The 25,550-nt window shown below is 40.9% G+C and overlaps 2 long non-coding RNA genes across 2 annotated transcripts in view; one reads left to right on the top strand and one right to left on the bottom strand.

The window, feature by feature from the left end:
- Nucleotides 1–6,383: 6,383 nt before the first annotated feature.
- LOC129048699 (uncharacterized) lies at nt 6,384–23,016 on the bottom strand. The gene is made up of 3 exons (XR_008511257.2): nt 22,728–23,016; nt 7,524–7,697; nt 6,384–6,884 (listed from the first exon to the last, which is right to left on the bottom strand). It is a non-coding gene; the product is annotated as an uncharacterized LOC129048699 (long non-coding RNA).
- Nucleotides 8,901–25,550, top strand: part of LOC112135509 (uncharacterized) — a 58,480-nt gene continuing 41,830 nt past the window's right edge. Inside the window, exon 1 of the long non-coding RNA XR_002916793.2 lies at nt 8,901–9,253. This is a non-coding gene — a long non-coding RNA (uncharacterized LOC112135509). The remainder of the gene's footprint in view (nt 9,254–25,550) is intronic.

Here is a 25,550-nt window from a genome sequence, read left to right on the forward strand (position 1 = left end):
CATCAGAACATGGAAAATTATTTGCTCATTCCCTATTTTTGGATGTTTAAGGTATTTTGAATTTTATCAAGGCATAAAAATCACTGCTATTTACATGCACAGCATTTTTCCTGCAAAAAAATTATTTAAAAATTTTCTGCAGTAAAATTATTTAACTGTTTAATTCCTTTAGACTAGATTTTGGAAAAAGGATTGTTGGGTTGAAGGTTTTGAACATCGTTCAGATGTTTGATGCATGTTGTCAAATTGCCAATAAGGAAGGTTGTATTGTTTGACCTGCTCTACCATAGCATTCCAGAATATCTGTTTTGTGACCTGTGATCTAGTATTATTTACTTTTTCTTTTTTAAATTTGCATTTTTTCATTTTTCATTAATCAAAAGAAAGCTAGAAATATTATTTATTTTTAAAGAAAATATTGCTGATTATGCATTTTTAAATGCTATTATGCTATATTACTTTACCATTTATTTTAATTTACTTTAAATATTTATAAGTTTTAATCACAAAAGTAATACATGCTTATTTTAAAATTTTCCATAAATACAGAAGTAAGTAAAAGAACTATTTACTTTTACAAACACCAGCTTTCAGTGCAATCAAAAGCATAAACAATATTCAAAACTGTTCAATTCATGGCACACAGAGATAAGTAAACAAGAAGGCATTTGGGGACATCTTTATGATGAAAAAAGTATTTTATTTTATATGCCATAATTATAAGATTAACAAAGTATTAGATAAGACATTAAATATTAAATTTGTATACTTCTAATAAGGTGTTTTCAGAAATTAGGAGAAGGAATTTGAGGTTGTTTCCACAAGTAAAGTTTTCTAATATCAGTTTCTATGCTTGAAACTGCAACATGCAATTTCTGATCAAGACATCTTAGGGATGTTCCCTTTACAGTTTTGATAGTTGTCATTTATACAAAAATGGCCAGGCATGGTGGCTCATGCCTGTAATGCCAGCACTTTGGGAGACTGGGCTGGAAGGGTCACTTAAGCCAAAGAATATGAGACCAGCCTGGGCAACGTAAGGAGACCCCATTTCTACAAAAATAAAAATAAAAAACTAGCCAGGCATGGTGGCATGTGCCTGTGGTCCCAGCTACTTGGGAGGCTGAGGCAGGAGGATCACTTGAGCCTGGGAGGCCAAGGCAGTGGGTGAGCTGTGATCATGCCACTGTACTCTAGCCTGGGTGACAGAGTGAGACCCTGTCTCTGAAACAAAACAAAACAAACCATTCTGACAAGGTAGTTGATAAAAAGTGCTGATGAAAAGGGTCAAACTCTGTAAAATATTTGCAGAGATTTATTGTGAGCCAAATGTGATGACCATGACCTATAACACAGCCCCAGAAGGTCCTGAGAACATGTGCCCAAGGTAGTTGGTTTGTGGCTTGATTTTATACATTAAAGTTACAGGCAAACATCAATCAATATGTGTAAGGAAGTGTACAGTGTTTCTCTGCAGAAACATGGGATAACTTGAAGTGGGAGCTTCCAGGTCACAGGTAGATTCAAAGATTTTCTGATTAGCAATTGATTGAGTTATTATCTAAAGCCTGGAATCAATAGAAAGGAGTGTTTGGGTTCAGATAAGAAGTTGTGGAGACCAAGATTTTTATTATGCAGATGGAGCCCCCAGGTACCAGTCTTCAGAGCTCTTATCAGACCTAAAAATGTTCCATACTTTTAGTTAATTCTCTCCTGGATCAGGGAAAAGATATGGAAAGGGAAGACGATTCTCTACAGAATGTGGATTTTCCACACAAGAGACAGCTTTGCAGGGCCATGCCATTTAAGAACATGTCAAAGAAATATATTTTGGGGAAAAAAATTTCAATTTCTTTCAGGACCTACTATCTGTCATGAATCACCATACTAGAATCAGGTTTGAATTTGGTATCTTACTGTTACAAAGAGTCTGTTTCTGTCTTAAGATCTCTGTTTTAATGGTAGTGCTGGTCAACTACGTCTGAATTCCAAAAGGAGGAAGTTATAATGACACATGTCTAACCTACCTCTTCCCATCATGGTCTGAACTAGTTTTTCAGGTTTACTTTGGAATGCCAGTGGCTGAGAGGGGAGTCCATTAGTAGGTTGGGGCCTTAGAATTTTATTTTTGGTTTATGAAACTTAAAAATCTAACACTTTCTTTTTTTTCCATTGGCAAGTGTAATGTTATAATTTATTGTGATAATGAGAATGGATTTCATAACTATTTCAATGTTTTTCATGTTGAATATTTCAAAACGATAATTGTTAAAAGAATCTAATTGGGAGGCCATTAGACTAAGGTGGCTTTGGCACTCTAAATTCCTATGTGAACCAACCAGAGTCCAGTGTAATCAGTAAATTGAAACTAGAAACAGCACCAATGAAACTTAAAAATCTAACACTTTCTTTTTTTTTCACTGGCAAGTGCAATGTTACAATTTATTGTGATAGTGAGAATGGATTTCATAACTATTTCAATGTTTTTCATGTTGAATATTTCAAAATGATAATTGTTAAAAGAATCTAATTGGGAGGCCATTAGACTAAGGTGGCTTTGGCACTCTAAATTCCTATGTGAACCAACCAGAGTCCAGTGTAATCAGTAAATTGAAACTAGAAACAGCACCAATCACAAACCACCAACTAATTTCTAACCAATCAAAATTATTTTCTTTGTCTTGCTTCTGCAGAAACTTTATAAAGTTTCCGCTCTTGCCTTTCCTGATGGAGTGATAGCCCCTTGTGGTCTGGTGCTGCCCCCATTCTTGAATCTCTGAACGTTCTGATAAACTCTTAAAAGTTGAAATGTACTTAAGTTTTTCTTTCATCATAAGGAAGTGCTATTCTGCAGCACGCACATGCAAAGAAAGAGCAGTTACTACCAGGTAGTTAAGATGGAAATGAGCATAAGACTATGTAAAGGCAGAGATTTGGGGCCACCTTGTAGAGCTGTGCCCACAAGAGGCCCCTACCTGATAACTGCCCACTCTGATTCTCTGAATGAGCTACATTATTGCGTGTATGCTGCACTCCTCTGGGCACCTGGAACCTCTTAGCCACCAAGGCAGCAGCACATTGTTTAAAGCATCTCCTAGCCTTCACTCAGTGGCTTCCGGCAGAGTGGTGATGTCAGACATCACTTAAAGTGCTCACTGTCTGTGGGGAACAGAGGGTCCCATCAGACACACATCTGTTTCAGCCAGTTTCTGAGAAGCCCACAGAGAGACCAGTGACAGTGTTCTGGGACTCTTGTTGCTTCAGGTATTGCCTGGGCTCTCAGAAGTCTAAGTAGATCAATATCTCCTGGTAAACTTTTAATGCATTTGAAATATACCAGTTCATCCTAGCACGTTAACTGAGGAGATGTGTGCTTCTCAAATTTTAGGGTGCAAAAGCATCACCTGGAGAGCTGATTAAAACACAGATTCATGGACATCTCCCCAGAGATTTGGATTCAGTTGGTCTGGGGTGGGGCCCAAAAACGTGCATTTCTAACAAGCTCTTAGGTCTTGCTGATCCAGAATTACACTTGCAGTAACCCTGTCCTACAGGACAGTTTAAATATTTGAGACTTATTGAAGGAGTTATTTAATAATAAATGTAAAGTACTTAGAGCTATGCCTGGCATATGATAATCACTTAACAAATGTTGAGTTTTAACATTTACTATTTTGTGGTTTGTCTGGGTTGGAGAGCAGAACCTTTACGTAATTCCTTTAATTGGTAAGGCTTTAAGCAAACATTTTCTTGTTTTCCCCAGCTATCATTCCCAAGTTTGTGAAAATAATCAGATATTTTAGCATAATACTGTTGTTATTTTTTTCTATTATACCTCTTTTCATAGCCTTTCATTTATTATTGCATTATATGTTGTTATACATGACTCAAATTATTTTAAAATTGAACTATAAGATTTTCTGATTTAAAAATGGCTATTCATTTTTGTATTCTACATGTTCCCTTTTCTTCAGCTGTTTTTATCAGATGAACTTTTATTTGGTTTCAGTTTCTCCAATAGTTATTATTTTTCAAACGTTGTATAATTGTTATACATTCTGCATCCTTGCATGTCTAAAACGGTTTTCCATTTGTCTTTGTTAAATAAAATTTACAGGAGGCTATTGATTTAGACTGAGCTCCTGCGTTGTGCCCTAATAGAGCAAACCAAAATGGAGTTGTCAGAGGCATTTAAACCAGAGTGACTCCATCTTGTATAGAGGTAGCGTAAAATAAGGATGGAACTTACTGGGCTGCATTCCCAGGAGGTTAAGGCATTCTTAGTCACAGCATGAGATAAGAGATTGGCAGGAGATACAGGTCATAAATACCTGGCAGATAAAATAGGTTACAGTAAAGAAGCTGGTCAAAACTCACCAAAACCAAGATGGCAAGGAGAGTGACTTCTGGGCATCCTCACAGCTCATTATATGCTAATTATCATTCATTAGCATGCTGAAAGACACTCCCACTAGTGCCATGAAAGTTTACATATGTCATGGCAATGTCAGGAAATTACTCTATTTGGTCTAAAAAGGGGATTAACCCTTAGTTCCAGGAATTGTCCACTCCTTTCCCGGAAAACTCATGAATAATCCACCCCTTGTTTAGCATATAATCAAGAAATACCCATAAAAATGGGCAACCAGTAGCCCTCTCTGAAGGTTTGCTGAAAATCAACTCACAAGGCAAATCAATAGGAGAAAAGGCATGCAAAATGTTATTTTAACGTGTATAGCCTGGGGGAATTGCAGGAGAATGATTACCCAATAACCCAATGGGACACAGAAACTTATATACCCTTTTCATAGGAGGGGAGGGAGATGGGGAATGTAGACAATTCTTTTGAGGGGTAGCAAATGATTATTAGGGGAAGCAAATGCACAGAAATTAACTTGTAAATGATTCTTTTTGGAATTTGAATGAACCTGAGAGATGGTAATTTTCTTATGAAAAAGTCCTTTCAGGTGAGGTTGCATTCCTGTCTCCTTTTTTTGTGATATGTAATGATATTTCAGAAAGGAGAAGAAAGGCAATTGCATTATTTTTGGAAAGAAGCTTTCTGGGACAGATAAGAAAATCCCAGAGACAGCCCCTTCCTGCACTGCAGGCATGTGTCAGGGGGTAAGACAAGGTTAGAGGGACCTTGATTCTGAGGCAGCTTCTAGGCCTCTCAGCATATCAAAGTGCCAGTCTTTGGGGCAACACTTCCTGAGCCCCAATACCTGATTCATGAATTGTTCTTTGCTCAAATAAATTCTGTTAAATTTATTTTGCCTAAAGCTTTTATTTTAAAATAATTTTTCTATATGCCACAGGTTTGGTTGGCTATATAATTCCCAGGTTTCAATAGTTATGCTTTAAGAAACTCTCAACAGGCTGGGATCAGTGGCTCATGCCTGTAATCCCAGCACTTTGGGAGGCCGAGTGGATCACCCGAGGTCAGGAGTTCTAGACCAGCCTGGCCAACATGGTGAAAGCTGTCTCTACTGAAAATACAAAAATTAGCTGGGCATGGTGGCAGGCACCTGTAATCCCAACTACTCAGGAGGCCAAGGCAGGAGAATCACTTGAACCCAGGAGGCAGAGGTTGTGGTGAGCTGAGATCGCACCATTGCACTACAGCCTGGGGGACAAGAGGGAGACTTTGTCAAAAAAAAAAAAAAAAGAAGAAAAAAGAAACTCTGACATTATTTCACTGTTTTCTAGTTCCAGTGTAGCAAAAATGAGATTCGCTTTTATTTCTGCTCCTTTTTATTTTTGTGTATAGTTTCCACCCCACTTCTGCTTTCTTAATCTAAACTCCTATGAGTATTGGAGCTATCAGATCAATTCTCCATGTCTCCTATCTATTTCATGATAATTTTTACTTGTCATTAATTTTATGTGAATTTCAATCAAATTCATTCTGTGAATTTCTAACTCATCATTTGGTATTCAGTGTTATCTATTTTGTTACTCCATTTCTCCACAGAGTTATTTTTAAAACCATTTTAAGATTTCCCCTATATTGTTTTAAAATTGATCTTTTTTTTCTTGAGAATATGCTCTTTTAAAAATCACTGAGTCTCTCTACAATGATAATGCATATTTTCAAGTTTTCTTCTCTTTCTTGCATTTAATCTGTTTCAGTCTAGGCACATTTGCTCCAGTCCCTTGCATTGATATGTCAACTGAAAGAAGAAAAAAAATCGAGTCAAACAGTATAAGTAGAGAGTTCATTTGGACCAAGCTTGAACACTGCAACTCAGCAGCGTAGATGCAAGTTGCTCTGAATATACACCACTATGAGCAGCAGTTACAAGTGGGTTTTTAAAGGAAACAAAGAGGCAGTTCCCAAGTTGTTTACCAAGAATTTACACTAAAATAACATAAGCTATTGATTGGTTATACATTGTTCTTTGTATCACAAATTCCAGGAACATGAAGATAATGGGCAAAGCAGCTAGTCAGGAACAAAATGTCTTTAAACAGTTGGCCCTGGATATGGGTGTGAGAGGTGTGATTGAGGTCCCATAGCCATACTCACGTCTCTCTGGGCCTGACAAATTTTGTATGCTCCACATAACTTAGATGGCTCTGAGCAATTTTTTTTTCTCATTTCCCACCTGTTGATCAAAAATCTTTCCATGGAAGCATTAATGATCAATTTCTGCTTAGGTTAGAGTGATCAATATCCTTCCTCCTTCAGTTTGAGAAGGCTCATGATGGTGCTGTCTCACATGGGAAGGAGAGGTGAGGAAATGTTTCGATGAGGAATTTTAAGACTGTCAAAAGCCAAATTGAGATGGCATCACAGGTGGCAAAAATGGCACCTCAGTCAAGTATGTAGTTGCTGTTGCTTGTTGAATCATTGTTAGTCTTCAGAATATCATAAGTTTAGTCTTTGTGGAAGAAGTAAAACAAGAGATATATGTAATGCACGTAGGAATTATAATTAAAAAAAGAATTTGTATATCAGAACAACAACAACAAAACCTATTCTACTGGGGAGTCAACTAAAAATATCATGAAGGAAATTAAGTCCAATTTCTTCTTTGGAGGATTGTTAGAGCTGGGAAATTATTCAGAATTCAGTCTAAATTGTAGAAAAATAGTAAAAACTAAAAAAACAACTAAAAAACAATGGTCAAGGCTAGAATCTTAAAAGATGGATGGTATAGTTTCCTTCTAAAACAATTTTTTCTCTTCCCAGTTCCCCATTCCTACCAAATATAAATGTTAGTAGGACAAATTTATTGGCTAAATAAGTTTTAGAATTATACTTGGCCTGATTGTTTGCAAAATGTGCAACTAGAAGAATGATTGGCCATATAGGCTCTTTTCCACTGACTTTGCAGAACTTTTTCATAAGAAATCTCAGATTATACTTTTAAAACCTCTCAAGACTAGTAAGCCAAGCCAGGGATTCACCATGGGACTGCTTGCAACATATGTAAAAATTGAGTGAATTCCTATCTTCTCAATGACCCAAAATATCTTGTGGTTCCTGGTTGCATCAGAAAATGATAGTCTTTACTTACCACAAGCTGAGGAACCTTGTAAGGGAACCATGTGGGCAAGGCATGAGGCCAGTCTTTCCCATGTCTATTGGCTTTATAAAGTCAGCCTCAATTCCTCAAAGCAGTTTGGTCACATTCAAAAATGTAACATTCCAGCCAAAGCCTTGGTAAAATAACCAGTGTGTCCAATGTGTTCTGTTACAAAAGAAAACAGATTCTTATTGATCTTATGCAAATAACTATATTGCCACAAAATAAAATACTCATGAATAGTTTCCAAATTTTAGAGAAATCAGGTAGAGACAAAGGCAGATGTTTTAATTTTGCTCACAAAAGGTTACCCAGTTGCTGTAAGCTATAATTAGCTAAAAAGAGACATTTTCTTGACTCTAGAAAACAAAACATAAAATAATCAGCAATGTTTCAAACAGAAAAGTTAAAGAAAGCATTTCCATCCTCTGTCAGGCTAGCCCCATATATTTAATTATTATTCAGCTGGATGTTAGGTTAGTAATCTTCATGAACGCATTCATTTTTTAATTAGAGTTCTGAATATTTTCACTCAGTCCAATGATACAATGGGTGGAATCTAGCCACTGGGAGCATTTCCTTTCCATGTGTGCTGCCAGTAGATAGAAGTGCAATAAAAGCCTGGCTGCCTCCCCACACCCCCAGCAGAGCTGCCTCCCTGCACCCCCAGTAGAGCTGCCTCCCTGCACTACCAGCAGAGCTGCCTGGACTTCCGAGTGTAAAAAGTAAAATAGAGGTTCCTCTTCAAAGAGACTTTCCTCCCCATCTAATTAGGAATAAATAGTAACTTCTCTCAGAAACAAAATTTATTCAAAGACCTGTGCAAACATTCTTAGATATCTGCTAGCTATAATAAAGAAATCAATGTACTTTGTGTTCTTAGCTCCCACAATTTAGCCTAAATATTTGCCCTGGCATGCTTACACTGGTCCAAGCAAGCATTAAGTCATAGTCTCTTCCTCTTCCTCATTTGGAGGTGTTTTTACCTTTCTCAGCGTTCCATAAGTTACTTCCTCCTTTGTTCTCCTTTGCCTTTGCCTCTTTTAAAAAGTTCTAACTTGCTAGCTAATCAGGACAAATACAGAATGTGAGGTGCAGGGAGCTGAAGGCCCCTGGAATGTGACCAACTCAGCATTTCACGAGGCTATATGATCAAACAGCAAACTGTTTATCATGAATGCAGGATGTGGGCAAACTCACACTGCCCTGCCACCAAAAGGTTTGCTGAGGGCCTCACTCCCTGGTGCTGGGCTCCTTGAAGTTATCTATTGAGAAGTCTAGCACCTAAGAATGCAGTCTTGCAAGCCTGCTGTGAATCAAGCTGCTGGCCAACAACTACCCCCCACCTTCTTGCTATCTCTATTGCCTAATAAATATGGAGGGCAGTGTAAAGCTCAGAGCCCTTGTCCACTAGAGACAAGGTGCCCTCTGACCCCTTCTTCCAAATATACTCTTTCGCCTCTTGTCTTTTATTCCCGTGTTTGCCCCTTTTGTTCAGTCCCCCTAGGTCCGTGTGGGTTACATAGTGGTGCCCCAAACAGTGACAGAATTGGGTTCTCAACAAGTGGTGACCCAGAACAAGGACTCCAAGGATGTCAACAAGTGGTGTCCGAACACGGGACTTGGAGGATGTGAACAAAAAAGGTCTGCTGGAGCAGAGAAACTGAAATTGACAAGGCAAACAGGGACCCCAGGATGAGTCTGCCAGCAGCATATATAAGGTCAGTGTCCTAAAGAGGTACTGGGAGCAGTGCTTTATAGAAGTACTGGGAATGGGAAGCTTTCTGAATCAGGGTAACAAGGGGAATAACTTGTCTGTTGAAGAAAAACATTATGTGTAGTTGCTTAAAGTTCTGTTGAGACAGTCTGGAGCTCAGGTTAATTCTCAGACACTAACTAACCTGCAGAAGCCACAAAAAGTTATTATGCATAACTCATGGTTTCCACAGGCAGGCACTCTTGATGTGGAAAATTGGGATAGAGCAGGAGAAGAATTAAAACAGGCTCATCAAAAAGGTCTTAAAGTTGATTCTTCTGTTTTCTCCACTTGGAGTTTAGTTTGTACTGTACTTCTGCTGTTATCTCATTATTCTGTGGGACAGCAGGCTGAATCTAAAAATCTGAAAGAATCTGTTGTCCCACCCACAGCTCCAATTGAAAATAAAAAACAGGAGAGGGAGGATAAAAGTTGGCCTATACTGCCTCCTGCAGTTGCAGAAACATCTGTACCACCTCCTTTGGTGGCAGAAATAGAGACCCCAATACAAAGAATTTTATGCTCTGCTTCCATAGCTGGAGAGCCCTTAGGACCTCACATTCTTCCTATTTCCATAAGGCCTGATCCTAACAATGCACAGCAGGTTATTCATGAACACACTCCACTAGATTTTAACTTGTTAAAGGAATTAAAAGCGAGTGTGGTAAATAATGGCATACAGAGCCCATTCACCTTAGGATTGCTAGAATCTGTGTTTGGTGCTATGCATCTTTTACCCTTTGATGTGAAACACTTGGCGTGAACTTGCTTGTCGGCTAGTGCATATCTGACATGGAATTTAAATTGGCAAGAAATGTGTGCAGACCAGCCTACACAGAACCGTGCTGCTGGAAATGGAGACATCACAGAGGATATGCTATTAGGTAATGGCCCTTATTCAGACCTGGAACCTCAAATGGGACTCCCAGATGTTGCTTATCAGCAGTGTGCACAGGCCACTAAATGCACCTGGGCCACAATTCCTGAAGAAGGAGTCCCAGTACAATCCTTTTTACATATCATGCAAGGGTTGCAGGAACCCTATGCGCAATTTCTTACATGATTACAAGAGGCAGTGAAGCATCAGATTCCTCATACTGCAGCTGCAGAAATGCTAACCTTAACTCTAGCTTTTGAGAATGCAAACACCGATTGTAAATGTGCACTGGCACTGGTGAGGTGTACAAAAAACTTGGGAAATTTTCTCAGAGCTTGTCAAGATGTAGGAACTGAGCTTCATCACTCTGCAATGTTAGCACAAGCAATAGCTAATTTATCAGTTAACAAATCTAAAAGGAGCCAAGGGTCAAACCCCAAAACGGGAAAATGTTATAATTGTGGAAAAACTGGACATTTTAAAAAGGAATGCTGCCAGATCTCAGGACAGAAAGGACCTTACAATGCAGTGCCCCACCCAGTGGAATAAACACCAGGATTCTGTCCTCACTGTATCAAAGGAAATCACTGGGCTAATCAGTGCCACTCAAAATTTCATCAGAATGGCACTCCCCTGCTGGGAAACGAGATGGGGGCCTGGACCCGGACCCCACAAACAATAAGGGCATTCCCATTCCAGACCTCAACCCCATTTCAGAGGTCGGTTCCCAGAGGCACATTGATCCCCTCACCCCAGGAACACCAGGAAGTGCAGGATTAGATCTACCTGCCAAAGAAAGAATCACGTTAGTTGGTGGAGACAAAACTATCAAAGTTCCCACTGGCATTTGGGGAGTTTTACCAGCAGGATATATGAGACTAATTTTAGGCAAAAGCTGCCTTAACTTGCAAGGCATTACTGTAGTGATTGGCTCCGATTATGAAGGAGAAATTCAAGTAGTTTTAATGTCACAAGATCTTTGGGTTTTTGAACCGGGAGAATATATTGCTCAATTATTGCTTATTCCCTGCAAATTACACCCTTCTCCATGAAAGGAGAAATGAGGAAATAAAGGGTTTGGGAGCACAACTACAGGGGAAATCTATCTATCCCAACCCATAGCCTCTAATAGACCCACCTGTGTAGTGCAAATTAAAGGACAGACATTTTATGGGCCTATGGATATGGGAGCTGATGTATCAGCAATATGTAAAGACAATTGGCCCCCATCCTGGCCCTTACAATTAACTTCTACATCCCTAGTGGGAGTAGGAACAGCTCAAAGTGTTCAACAGCATGCTGAGATTTTATCTTGTCTTGGTCTGGATGGACAGTCATGTACTTTTCAGCCTTATGTTGCAAGTATAGCCATCAAATTATGGGGTCGAGACTTACTTACAGCATGAGATATGAGACTTACAAATGAAACCTTTGATAACCCAGAACTTAAAATGTTAAAGAACATGGGATATTAGAAGGGAAAAGGTTTAGGAAAATTTCTTCAGGGAAATCCTAACCCAATAGCAGTAACTGGAAAAACAGATAGCAAAGGGCTAGGACATCAGGATTTCTGATGGAGGTCATTGATATTTCTCCTCTGCCCACTGCCTTACCATTAGAATGGCTCAGTGACAAACCTGTATGGGTGGATCAATGGGCCCTATCTCAGGAGAAGCTGACACAAAACTTCAAAAGCTAGTAAAAGATCAGTGGGATGCTGGACACATAGAGGAGTCAGTTAGCTCCTGGAATTCTCCAGTGTTTGTTATTCCAACAAAGTCCAGAAGATGGTGACTGCTACATGATTTAAGAACTATTAATACACATATAAAATGGATGGATGCCTTACAAAAAGGTTTACCATCTCCAGTGGCTATTCCAAGAGTCTGGCCTCTTGTATTAATAGATCTTAAGGATTGTTTCTTCACTATATCCTTACACGAGAAGGATAAGCCTTGATTCACCTTCTCTGTGCCTTCTATTAATCAAAGAGAACCTGTTTCTTGTTATCAATGGAGATTTTTACCCCCAAGTCATGCTTAACAGTCCTATGCTATGTCAACATTTTGTAGGACCGGCATTAAAGGAGTCTCAGAATATGTTTCCTACTGCTTACATCATTCATTTTATGGATGATATTCTTTTGGCCGCTCCTATAGATCAAATCCTACATCAGTTATTCAGAGAAACAAAGCAGGCTTTGACTAAATGGAATCTCAAAATAGCTCCAGAAGAGGTACAAACAACTTCCCCATACCAATACTTAGGAATTATTTTTATGGCGAGAAGTGTACGGCCTCAGAAAGTAGTTCTCCGTAAAGACAGGTTACAGACTTTAAATGATTTTCAACAATTATTAGGAGATATTAATGGGCTACAGCCGATGTTAGGTATTGCTACCTATCAACTTACACATCTTTACCAAACCCTGCAAGGAGATTCTACTTTAAATTTCCCGCGGCAACTAACTAAAGAGGCAGAAGCCGAATTACGGCTTGCAGAGAAAATGTTACAGCAGAGACATGACTCACAGCTACAACTGCAAAAACCTTTGCTTTTGTTTATTCTTCCTACCCCCCACTCTCCAACAGGACTTTTGGGCCAGTTCATAGACAAGTCTGCAACAGTAATAGAATGGCTTTTTCTACCTAATCAAACAGTCAAAACCTTGCAAGTTTATCTTTCTTTAATTACACAAATTGTGACTATGGGCAGGCATAGGTCAAAAATGCTTACGGGATATGACCCTGACAAAATTATTGTTCCTTTGGACTCCCAGCAACAAGCCACAGCTTGGGAAATGTCAACTGCCTCGCAAACTGCTTTTGCAGATTTCACGGGTGCTATAGATAATCACTACCCCTCAGACAAAATTTTATAGTTTTATAAAATCCATTCTTTCATTCTTTCTGTGATTACTCATCACAAGCCTATTCCAGGTGGACAGACTTATTTTACTGATGGCTCTTCCAGAGGTCATGCTGCTATCTATGGACCTAAACATACTCAAATAATAATGACCTCTGGGGCTGCAGCTCAATGCTCAGAGCTAATTGCAGTCATTCAGGTTTTACAGCTCACAGCTTCAGATCCTATCAATATTGTCTGTGATTCAGCTTATGTTGTAAATGCAGCCAGTCACATAGAAACTGCTACAATTAAAAGTACACTAGACCCAGATCTGTTTATTTTTAAGACTTCAACAAGTTACTCATTCTCATGCAGCTCCTTTTCATATTTCTCATATTCATTCTCACACACAACTTCCTGGACCATTATCCCTAGGGAATGGTAAAGTAGATAAATTGATTTGTTCTGTGTTTCAGCAAGCTCAAGCATCTCATGTGCTTCTGCACCAAAATACTTCCACCCTTACTTGCATGTTCCATTTATCTTGCAGCCAAGCTAGGGCTATAATACAAGCCTGTCCTACTTGCCAGCATGTCCCTGAAGCCACACCTGTAGAAGGCTGTAACTCATGAGGTTTGGCTCCAAATGAAATTTGGCAAATGGATGTTACACACACAGTTACCTTTGGTAAGCTTAGCTATGTTCATGTGACTATAGATGCTGCATGCTACACACCAAACAGATGAGACAGCTGGTCATGTATGGTGACATTGTCTGTCATCATTTGCTCATATGGGGATACTTAAACAATTAAAAACTGATAATGGACCCATTTATACTAGTCATGCTTTTCAAAATTTCTTACAGCTTTGGGCTATAACCCATAAAACAGGAATTCCTTATAATGCTAGAGGACAAGGCATTATAGAGTGGGCACATCAAACATTACAATGCATGTTGAAAAAACAAAAAGGGGGTATAGGAGGCCAACTACCACCTCAATCAAAACCACATTTAGCCTTGTTTAAAATTTTTTTTTTTTAGACAGAGTCTCGCTCTGTTGTCCAGGCTGGAGTGCAGTGGCACGATCTCCGCTCACTGCAAGCTCCACCCCCCGGGTTCATGCCATTCTTCTGCCTCAGCCACCTGAGTAGCTGGGACTACAGGTGCCCACCACCATGCCTGGCTAATATTTTTGTATTTTTAGTAGAGACGGGGTTTCACTGTGTTTGCCAGGATGGTCTCGATCTCCTGACCTTGTGATCTGCCTGCCTTGGCCTCCCAAAGTGCTGGGATTACAGGCATTAGCCACCGTGCCCAGCCTCTACTTTAAATTTTTTGACTCCCAGTATGGATGGTAAGACTCCACTAGAAAGACATTGGCAAATGTTAGAGGAAAAGAGGAAAGTTTATTCAAAAGTGTTATGGAAATCCCCGGAAGAAGGAAAATGTAAAGGTTCAGTGGATTTACTGACACGGGGAAGAGGACATACTTGTGTTTTTACAGATGGACAAACCCTGTGGGTGCCCTCAAGATGCGTGTGACCATGGACTGGGAGACTGGAGGAACCCAGCGTGGCCAACCATGGGCCCGGTCCTTCTGGTACGAGCCATGAGACAGCTGAGCCTGAGTGCAAAGACAGAGAGAATGCCGGCCAGAGTCACAACACTGTTCTAATGCTATGTTTTCTGTAAAATTGGATGGACCCCCAATCAGAGAATGAGAGCTACCCAGTCTGTCCTTACATTCTTTCAATTAATACATAAACAAAAAGTGGGATATGCAGGGAGCTGAAAGCCCATGGGACATGACCAACTTAGTATTCTGCTGGAGGCTATATGATTAAAAAGCAAACTGTTTATCATGAATGCAGGATGTGGCCAAACTCACACTGCCCTGCCACCAAATGGTTTGCTGAGGGCCTCACTCCCTGGTGCCAGGCTCCCTGAAGTTACCTATTGAGAGATCTAGTGCATAGTGTTCTAAGCATGCAGTCTTGCCAGGCTGCTGTGAATAAAGTGCTGGCCAACAACCACTCCCCCCTTCTTGCTATCTCTATTGCCTAATAAATACGGAGGGCTGTGTAAAGCTCAGGGCCCTTGTCCACTAGAGGCAAGGTGCCCTCTGACCCCTTCTTCCAAATGTACTCTTTTGTCTCTTGTGTTTTATTCCCACGTTTGCCCCCTTTGTTCAGTCCCCCTAGGTCCATGTGGGTTACAGTGAGGTCCCATTCCAGCCAATGGAAACCAGACACAGCAGTAGGGTGGATGCGTCAGGTTATAAATAACCCTGTCTCCTTTGTTTGGTGTACTCTTATGGCAAAACTGCTGGTGAGTGTACCCTTTCTGTAGAGAATAAAAATGGCCTTGCTGAGAAAATCAAATGTATGTTCAAGTGCTATTTCTTTGTGACACCAGGGAACAAGCATTTCAAACATGAGTGACAGTCAAGTCTCACTTTTAGTCATGTTCTGCATTATGGGCTGAACTGTGTCCCCTGACATTCATATGTTGAAGTCCTAACTTTCAGAATGTGACTATATTTAGAGCTAGCGCCTTTACAGTGGTAATTAAGATAAAATAAGGTCACTAGGGCTGGCCTTAATCCAAAAAATCTGGTATCCTCATAAGAAGAGGAGATTAGAATGCAGACATTACACAGACTGAAGGACGGCCACGTAAGGACACAGTGAGAAGATGGCTATCTGCTAGCTGAGAAAAGTAGCTCATAGCAGTTTGAAGAATGGGATGTATGCAAAGTTTATCAGGCCCAGACAGACATGAGTGAGTCTTCAGTCATGCCCCTCACACCCATGTCAGGAATTAATCATTTAAAGGCAAGGTTATCATCAATAGCAATAAATGTCTTTGCCACACTGCTATTAATTGCAGATGAGGAAATGGGGTCACTCAAATTAAGTAAATTCTTCAGGGCCACATAATTTTTTTTTTTTTTTTTTTTTTAGATGGAGTCTCACTCTGTTGCCCAGGCTGGAGTGCAATGGTGCAATCTTGGCTCACTGCAAGCTCCGCCTCCTGGGTTCACACCATTCTCCTGCCTCAGCCTCCCCAGTACCTGGGACTACAGGTGCCCAACACCATGCCAAGCTAATTTTTTTGTATTTTTAGTAGAGACAGGGTTTCACCATGTTAGCCAGATGGTCTCAATCTCCTGACCTTATGATCTGCCTGCCTTGGCCTCCCAAAGTGCTGGGATTACAGGCATGAGCCACCACACCTGGCCCAGGGCCACATAATTTATTAATGGTATGTGAAACTTATTGTCTGTCATAATTATTTCCAAAGGATATAATAAAAAACCTATACTTTGTTTGAATGTCTCATGTGGTAAAAAGCCAGCAAAGATGTCTCAAATGCTTATCCTAATGAAATGTAATCAGAATGGAGGATTAAAAAGGTGGCTCCCAAGAACTTGTTAAGAAGGGAAAGACTGTCATTTGGGAGTTTAACTAACTAAATCCATACTTTGTGGATTAATAACTTGACCATAGAGTATACATTGGTGTGATTTTCATTGCCACTGACCTAACATCTCTATCAAAGCCCCCCACTCTTCCTTGTGCCTATGATTACACTCTGCAGGTCATGTCTTTATTTTTATTTTGAAAATATAGCATACATACAAAAAGGTATATGAAAACGTGTATGTATAACTTATGAATGCTGTTAGCCAGAGCACATATACAGGGCAACTTGAATCTGTGTTTTCTGGGTTGCAATCCTCAAACTTGGCCCCAAATAAACTCTCTGCTTATATTTACTTTGCCTCAGTTTCTTCCTTTAGGTCAACAAAGCCAATGAAAAAGGCCTCAGGTGAAACAAAATCTATTGACTCTTTAATCTTGGGCTTCTAGCATCCAGAACTATGAGAAATAAATTTCTGTTTAAGCCACAAGTCTGTGATATTTTGCTATAGCAGCCATAGCAAACTAATTTAGCCTGTGACATGTGAAGGCTGGGGTCAAATTCTGCAGCCAACTTCTTCACACAAGGAGTCTTTTGGGTTTCTGAAGTCCCTTGATTTGCTCACTGCTAACAGCTAATAGGCGTGTCCTTTCCCTTGCATAGTTACAACTGGCCATGCTCCCAGTATCTATTTTCTTTTTCTTTTTTTTGAGACAGAGTCTGACTCTGTTGCCCAGGCTGGAGTGCAGTGGTACCACTGTAGCCTTGACCTCCTAGGCTCAAGCAATCCTCCTGCGTAGGTGGAATTACAGGCATGCATCACCACACCCAGTTGATTTTTTATTTTTTGTAGAGACAGAGTCTCTCTATGTTGCCCAAGTTGGTCTTGAACTACTGGGCTCAAGCAATCCTCCCACCTTGGCTTCCTAAAGTGCTAGGATTATAGGTGTGAGCCACCATGCCCGGCCCTAGTGTCTATTACTATACTTTTACATCTTCTTGGGAAAAGGAGCATCTGAAAGAGCTCAGAATTAATTAAGTGAAGGCATTACTTGACATTTCTTTACTGGGCTGTTTCCACCTATTTCCCAACTCAAATTACATATAGACACATTATTCAAACTAACTCACCAAAAGCTTGTGCAATAAGGACAACAGCACAATGTAGCCCAAATAATACAGTGCAGAAATAGAGAAATTCCTTCAACTTAAATAACAGGAATGCTTTGATCGAGATGGCCTTCAACATTCCCCTCAGCTTAAGTAAACTTAAGACAGGTGTATTTTTTTTTTTTTTCCTGACTTTAGGTCCCTGACCTCCCTTTTCTTAAATCACTGGAGAAAACTTGTAATTGAAAATTTTTTCTCTGCCTCCTTTGAAATGTATGTAAATCTGCTTAGAAGCCTCTTACTAGTTTTAAATGTAAACATCAAAAGAAATAGCTCCTTATCTTCCAGTTTCCATGGGAGGGTAGGAGCCTAACTTCAGTAGACATTTTGCTCCAAGTTATACAAGTACCTCCTGTTATAAGCAGAGAAAGCTTGCTTTGGGTACGGCCAATTGGTGAACACCATTGTCTTATGATTCCCTCTACTCCAGCTGTTAAAGTCTCTCCAGGCTTTTGTTTTAGCTGAGTTGAGTTTAATCTCTGTCCCTTGTTGCAATAGTCCTGAATAAACTATCTCTTCCTGTTCAACTTTGCCCAGTGCAACTTTTATTTTGACAGCTCTTTTAATATTAATTCATATAGAATGAAAACTCTAGGGACCCAAACTACCAAACCCATATAACTTATTGTCTACATTAAGATGACTTTATCATTTCACTGTTTTCATTAACATAACTTTGCTATTTCAGTAGACTCCTGACCAGGCTCGAGGCAAATAACTTGGTTGTTCATTACAGTAATGAACTGTTGAGAAGACCTAGCAAGACTTTAGTGGGGATCATCAACAGAAAATTTACACACAAACTCTCCCAACCCCTCCTTTTAAAAATGACATGTATCATGGTGAGTGTTTGAATGTTCTGGAAGCTGCCAGTCACTCAAGGTCTGATCCAAGAAACTGGAGCAATGTCACTTCCTTCCACAGTATTCTGTTGATAAGGCAGGATGGAGTTCTTTTATGTTAAACGTTTTTCTAAGGTTTTAACAAAGGGTCTTACAACCACTCCCTGAATTTGATCTTTGCCCCCAAACCATTTATTTCTTTTAAAATCATTCACTGGAAGAGACTGGGAATGAGGGACATATTTATTTTGAATATAGCAAGTTCCGGATCCTTTATATTTTCTCTATATTCTGTTAAAAAACTGAATAGTTTGTTCTTTAGCTCATTTTTCTCTCCTAGTATTTTATTATATGCAGCTAAAAGAAATCAGCTCTTATGATATTCTGCCTGGGAATATCCTTAGTCAGATTTGCCATTTTATTGATATATTTTTATTTTCTACATTGCTGCAGTGATGATTTTGTTAACTGTTTGGCCAAGGCATCTTTTGGGTGTTCTTTAATCCAGCATCTGATAACATTTTCCTCACTGTCTGCAAGTTCTACATCAACAATCTCCTTGAAGCTTTTCAAACTTTCATCAGCAATATCCTCAAGATGCTTCCTGATTCTGCCCTTTCTCCCATCCCAAAGCCAATGTCTATTTTTAGTTTTTTCTTATGGTTGCATTGTTGATGTGACATTTGAATTAAGTAGTGAAGGATGAGTGTTATTTGTATAGAGAGTATATTTGGTGTATGTCTCTCTTTCCTTCTCTCTCTCTGTGTGTGTGTGTGTGTGTGTGTGTGTGTGTGTGTTGGGCTGTTACTTTCTAGCAGTTTCTGCCAAGACACTGTGAGAGTGAGAATGGCCAGTTTGAGAAAAAAAAAGCCATTTAATCTTTAACCAACAATGTTTGTTGAACGATTTTTATGTACTAGGCACTGTGCCAGGTGCTGGGAACACAAAGATAAGCAAGATAGTCTAATGAGAGAGATGATTATTAGATAAATACATAACAAAACATAATTATAATTGTGATAACTGTTATAAAGAAAAAACCCAAAATACTTGAGATTATAATAGGAAGAACTTATCTAATCTGGAGGGGTGGTGGGGAGAGGAGTGGTGCTGAGGACAGGGAAGGCCTCCCTGAGAAAGTAACACTTAAATGGAGTTTTAAAGGATGATGGGACTTAGCCAGGCCCAGCTGTGGAGGAGGGAGCAGTTCCTCTGGAAGGAATAAAGTGTTTGAAGGTATGAATATGAAGTAGCTTGATGCTACTTCAGGAACGGGAGAGGGCTGGAAAGGGAGAGGGAGGAGTAGGGTGGAGCAATAAGCTGAAGGCAGACTGTGCAAAGCCTTGTAGGTACAATAAGATCTTTGAACTTCACCTACTAGCAATAGGTGGCCAGGGAAAGGTTTAACACTGAGTAGTCACATGGCCATATTTGTATTTTAAAACATCATTCTGGCTGCTGAGAAGATAATAGGCAAGGCAGTGGCAATTGCTGTGGCCCAGCTGAGAGTGGGACTTTCACCTTAGCTTAGCTTGGACTAAGCCTTCCCTTCCAGTGTTCCTTACCTCGACAAATGGAAACCCCATCCACTCTCTGCTCCAACCAGAAAGGTGGGCTTATCCCTGACACCTCTGCAGTGGAAAGGCAGCAATGTGAATGTTTATACCCATATTTAAGAAATCAAATTGACAGGACTTGGTAAGGATTATATGTGGGGAGAGGGCAGGAGAAAGAGGTGTCAGGGATAAGCCCACCTTTCTGGTTGGGAGAGAGAGTGGATGGGAGTTCCATTTGTTGAGATATGGATCGCTGGAAGAGAGGGCTTTTGGGGGTGAAATCCAGTTTTGAATGACTAAGATTCAGATGCCTGCATGAAATCAGTCAAGTAGATAGCTGGGGTATATAGGTCAGGCTCAAAATGGAGGTCTGAATTGTGGAGACAGAGTTAGAAAGCAATACCTAGAGAGGGCTGCCTGATCCAGGGAGGATCTTCTTAAGCTGGAGAGATTGCAGAATGTTTGAAGTCCCATGAAAAAAATCCAATAGAGAGATTGAATCAGTGTGGCACAGGCCCTGTGCTGATGTGGTTTGTATCTGAGGAAGAGACAGACAGAAATGGATGTAGTATGTGCAAAACAGAGGGAAGAGTAGAGACCCATGATGTTACAGGGCTTTCAGAGACCAAGCAGTTCAAATTAAGAGACCAAGGGACAGGGTAGCAAGGACAAAGGAAGTGGATCTAAGAAGAAGCTTGAGGGTGAAGCCTCCAAGCCCTAGATGAATAAAAGCTCCAGGAAATAGTTGGCACTTTATGCCAAAAGATAGACTAAATTCTTACTGCCATCTAATGGCTAAAGTGTGTAATTGCTATACTCTCACTGCTGAAAGTCCAGGGAATTAAACTTGCTTATGGTTTACCAACGTTTCTCTCACATCAGCTCACAAAAAGCAATAGTATCAATGACATCAATTCTGGGAACAACAAATTTGGGTAGGTGATAAATGTAGTGGAAAGTTTCGTGTCCCTAATAGGTGTAGGTGTATCTTTTGTTAGGCTTAGGAGCAGAAGGGCTGAGGTTCCCTTCCCCCCGTCCCAGTATTGCTCTTTTTTTTTTTTTACCACCACCATCACCATCACCACCACCACCAACACCACCACCACCACCCATTACCACTATCTCCACCACCAGGATCGCCACTGCCACCACCATTACCACCACCACTATCACCATCACTACCACCATAATCATAACAGCCACTATCACCACCACCATTATCACCATTATTACCATCACCACCACCATAATTATAACTGCCACCATCACCACCACCATCACCACCATCATTACCATAACCACTACCACCATTGCCATCACCACCATCATTATCATCACCACCACCACCATCACCAGCACATCACCACCACCATAATCAAAACTGCCACCATCACCACCACCACCACCATCACCATCACCATCACCACCACCACCATCACCATCATCACCATTATCACCATCACCACCACCACCACCACCATCACCACCACCACCACCATCATCACCATTATCACCATCACCACTGCCACCATCACCATCACCACCACCACCACCACCATCACCATCACCACCACCACCATCACCATCACCACCACCACCACCACCATCACCATCACCACCACCACCATCACCATCACCACCACCACCATCACCATCACCACCATCACCATCACCACCACCACCATCACCATCACCACCATCACCATCACCACCACCACCATCACCATCACCATCACCACCATCACCATCACCACCACCACCATCACCATCACCATCACCACCACCACCATCACCATCACCACCACCACCATCACCATCACCACCACCATCACCATTATCACCATCACCACCACCACCATCACCATTATCACCATCACCACCACCACCATCACCATCACCACCACCACCATCACCATCACCACCACCATCATCACCATTATCACCATCACCACTGCCACCATCAACACCACCACCACCACCACCACCATCACCATCACCACCACCACCACCACCATCACCATCATCACCATTATCACCATCACCACTGCCACCATCACCATCACCACCACCACCATCACCATCACCACCACCACCACCACCATCACCACCACCACCATCACCATCACCACCACCATCATCACCATTATCACCATCACCACTGCCACCATCAACACCACCACCACCACCATCACCATCACCACCACCATCATCACGATTATCACCATCACCACTGCCACCATCAACACCACCACCACCATCATCACCATCACCACCACTATCACCACCACCATGAATATCACCATGACCACCACCACCAGCACCACTCATATCATGACCATGATCATAATTACAAATCCTAAACCCCACATGGTACACATTCACAGTAATGGATTATGTCTGTTATCTAATTTGAGTATGTGTTCATAAGTTGAAAACCACTTATTGGGTGCCTACCATGTGCCAGTTGCTGTGCTAGATGTTAGGCACAAAGATCAGGCACAACCACTCATTTCTAGGAGCTTACAATTAAATCCCTGAAGTAGATACAGAAAGTATTACAACGCGTTGTGTTGAGTGTTAAAACTGTCATTAACACTTGTGTGATGAGACTTCCCAAATTGATCACTTAAGGGTAGGAGTCAAAAGAATTTGGGGATAGGAGGCAGGATTAGTTTGCAGCTCCCACTCAGACAGACAGAGCAGCATGTGGAGACTCACCTTGTGAACTTTTGCTCCAAGAACTACCACAGGAACATACCAGGAAAGCTGAGAAAATCCACAGATCCTTTGAAGGAACTGGATCGGTCCTGCAGGCTCTCTGAGATATTAAAAAACTCTGAGTCAGCTTGCTTTCTAAGTAGGGAGGCTGGTGGTCTGGGGCAAGTTCTCAGCCCTGGTCACTAGCTGCCTGGAAATAGACTTGGTGCTACTGGGGGGGCATGATGGGAGTGAGACTAGCTTTTAGGACTGTGGGCTGCATGGGAGCTGGGTGAGGCCTGTGACTGCTGGCTTTCCCCCACTTCCCTGGCAACCTGTATGACTCAGCAGAGGCAGCCATAATCCCCCTGGGAACATAGCTTCATTGGCCTGGGAACCACAACCCCATCCCCCATAGCAGCCACAGCAAGCCCCACCCAAGGAGAGGCTGCGCCTCAGACACACCTAACTCTGCTCCCACCTGGTGGTCTTTCTCTACCCACCCTGGTTGCCAGAGACAAAGGACATATCTCTTGGGAGCTTTATGGCCCTGCCCATGGCTTGAGAAATCTGAATACTTAACCACGTGACCCAAGGGCAATTTGCATCCTTCCTCTAGTACTGCACCTGATGCGTTCTTGAAAGTGCCACCTCCTGGCTGGAGGTCAAGCAACACAAAACCAGCACACTAAACAAAAACACAAGCAAGGACCCTCACAAAGTCCACTTCACTCCCTTGCTACCTCCACTGGAGCAGGTGCTGGTATCCGTGGCTGAAGACCTGAAGATGGATCACATCGGAGGACTCTGCAGACACTCCCCAGTACCAGCCTGCTGCCCAGTAACTCTGCTGGTGGCTAGACCCAGAAGAGCAAAAACAATCACTGCAGTTTGGCTTTTAGGAAGCCCCATCCCTAGGGGAAGTGGGGGAGCACCCCATGGGACAAAAGAATCTGAAAGCAGCCCTTGAGTCCCAGATCTTCCCTTTGACATAGTCTACCAAAATGAGAAGGAACCAGAAAAAACATTCTGGTAATATAACAAAACAAGGTTCTTTAACACCCCCAAGATTACACCAGCTTACCAGCAATGAATCCAAACCAAGGTGAAATATTCTCAATTGCCAGAAAAAGAAATCAGAAGGTTGATTATTAAGCTAATCAAGGAGGCACCAGAGAAAGGTGAAATCCAACTTAAAGAAACAAACAAACAAACAAAATGATAAAGGATATGAAAGGAAAAATCCTCAGTGAAATAGCATAAATAAAAAACAATCACAACTTTTGGAAATGAAGGACACAGAGAAATGCAAAATGCACTGGAAAGTCTCAGCAATAGAATCGAACAAGCAGATGAAAGAACTTCAGAGCTCAAAGACAAGATTTTTGAATTAATCCCATTAATCAAAGACAAAGAAAAAAGAATTTTAAAAAATGAACAAAGTGTCCAAGAAGTTTGGGACTATGTTAAGCGTCCAAACCTAAGAATAATTGGTGTTCCCAAGGAAGAAAAGAAATCTAAAAGTTTGGCAAACGTATTTGAGAGAATAATTGAGGAAAACTTCACCGGCCTTGCTAGAGATCTAGATATCCAAAAACAAGAAGCTCAAAGAACACCTGGAAAATTCATTGCAAAAAAATCATGACCTAGGCACACATTCATCAGGTTATCTAAAGTCAAGGCAGAGGAAAGAATCTTAAGAGCTGTGAGGCAAAAGCATCAGGTAACCTACAAAGGAAAACCTATCAGAGTAACAGCAGATTTCTCAGCAGAAACCCTACAGGCTAGAAGGGATTGGGGTCCTAGTTTTAGCCTCCTTAAGCTAAATAATTATCAGCTAAGAATTTTGTATCCATTGAAACTAAGTTTCATAAATGAAGGAAAGAAACAGTCTTTTTCAGACAAACAAATGCTGAGAGAATTCACCACTACCAAGCAAGAACTACAAGAACTTGTAAAAGGAGCTCTAAACTTGAAACAAATCCTTGAAATACACCCAAACAGAACCTCCTTAAAGCATAAATCTCACAGGACAATATATAACAATAACACAATGAAAAAAAACCAAGGTATTCAGGCAACAAACAGCATGATAAATAGAATAATACCTCACATCTCAATACTAACATTGAATGTAAATGGCCTAAATCCTCCACTTAAAAGATACAGAATGGCAGCCAGGTGCGGTGGCTCATGCCTGTAATCCCAGCATGATTTTGGGAGGCCGAGGTGGGCGGATCATGAGGTCAGGAGATCGAGACCATCCTGGCTAACATGGTGAAACCCTGTCTCTACTAAAAATACAAAAAAATTAGCTGGGCATGGTTGTGGGCACCTGTAGTCCCAGCTACTCGGGAGGCTGAGGCAGGAGAATGGTGTGAACCTGGGAGGCAGAGCTTGCAGTGAGCCGAGATCACGCCACTGCACTCCAGCCTGGGCGACAGAGCAAGACTCCATCTCAAAAAAAAAAAAAAAAGATACAGAATGGCAGAATGAAAAAGAATTCACCAACCAAGCTTCTACTGTCTTCAGGAGACTCACCTAACACATAAGGACTCATATAAACTTCAGGTAAAGGGGTGGAAAAAGATATTCCATGCAAATGGACACCAAAAGTGAGCAGGAGTAGCTATTCTTATATCAGACAAAAACAAACTTTAAAGCAATAGCAGTTAAAAAAGACAAAGAGGGACATTATATAATGATAAAAAGACTAGTCCAACAGGAAAATACCAGAATCGTAAATATATATTCACCTAAAATTGGAGCTCCCAAATTTGTAAAACAATTGCTACTAGAGTTAAGAAATGAGATAGATGGCCACACAATAATAGTGGGGGATTT

Source organism: Pongo abelii, chromosome 9 (assembly GCF_028885655.2).
Source record: "Pongo abelii isolate AG06213 chromosome 9, NHGRI_mPonAbe1-v2.0_pri, whole genome shotgun sequence".
Taxonomy (NCBI): Eukaryota; Metazoa; Chordata; class Mammalia; order Primates; family Hominidae; genus Pongo; species Pongo abelii.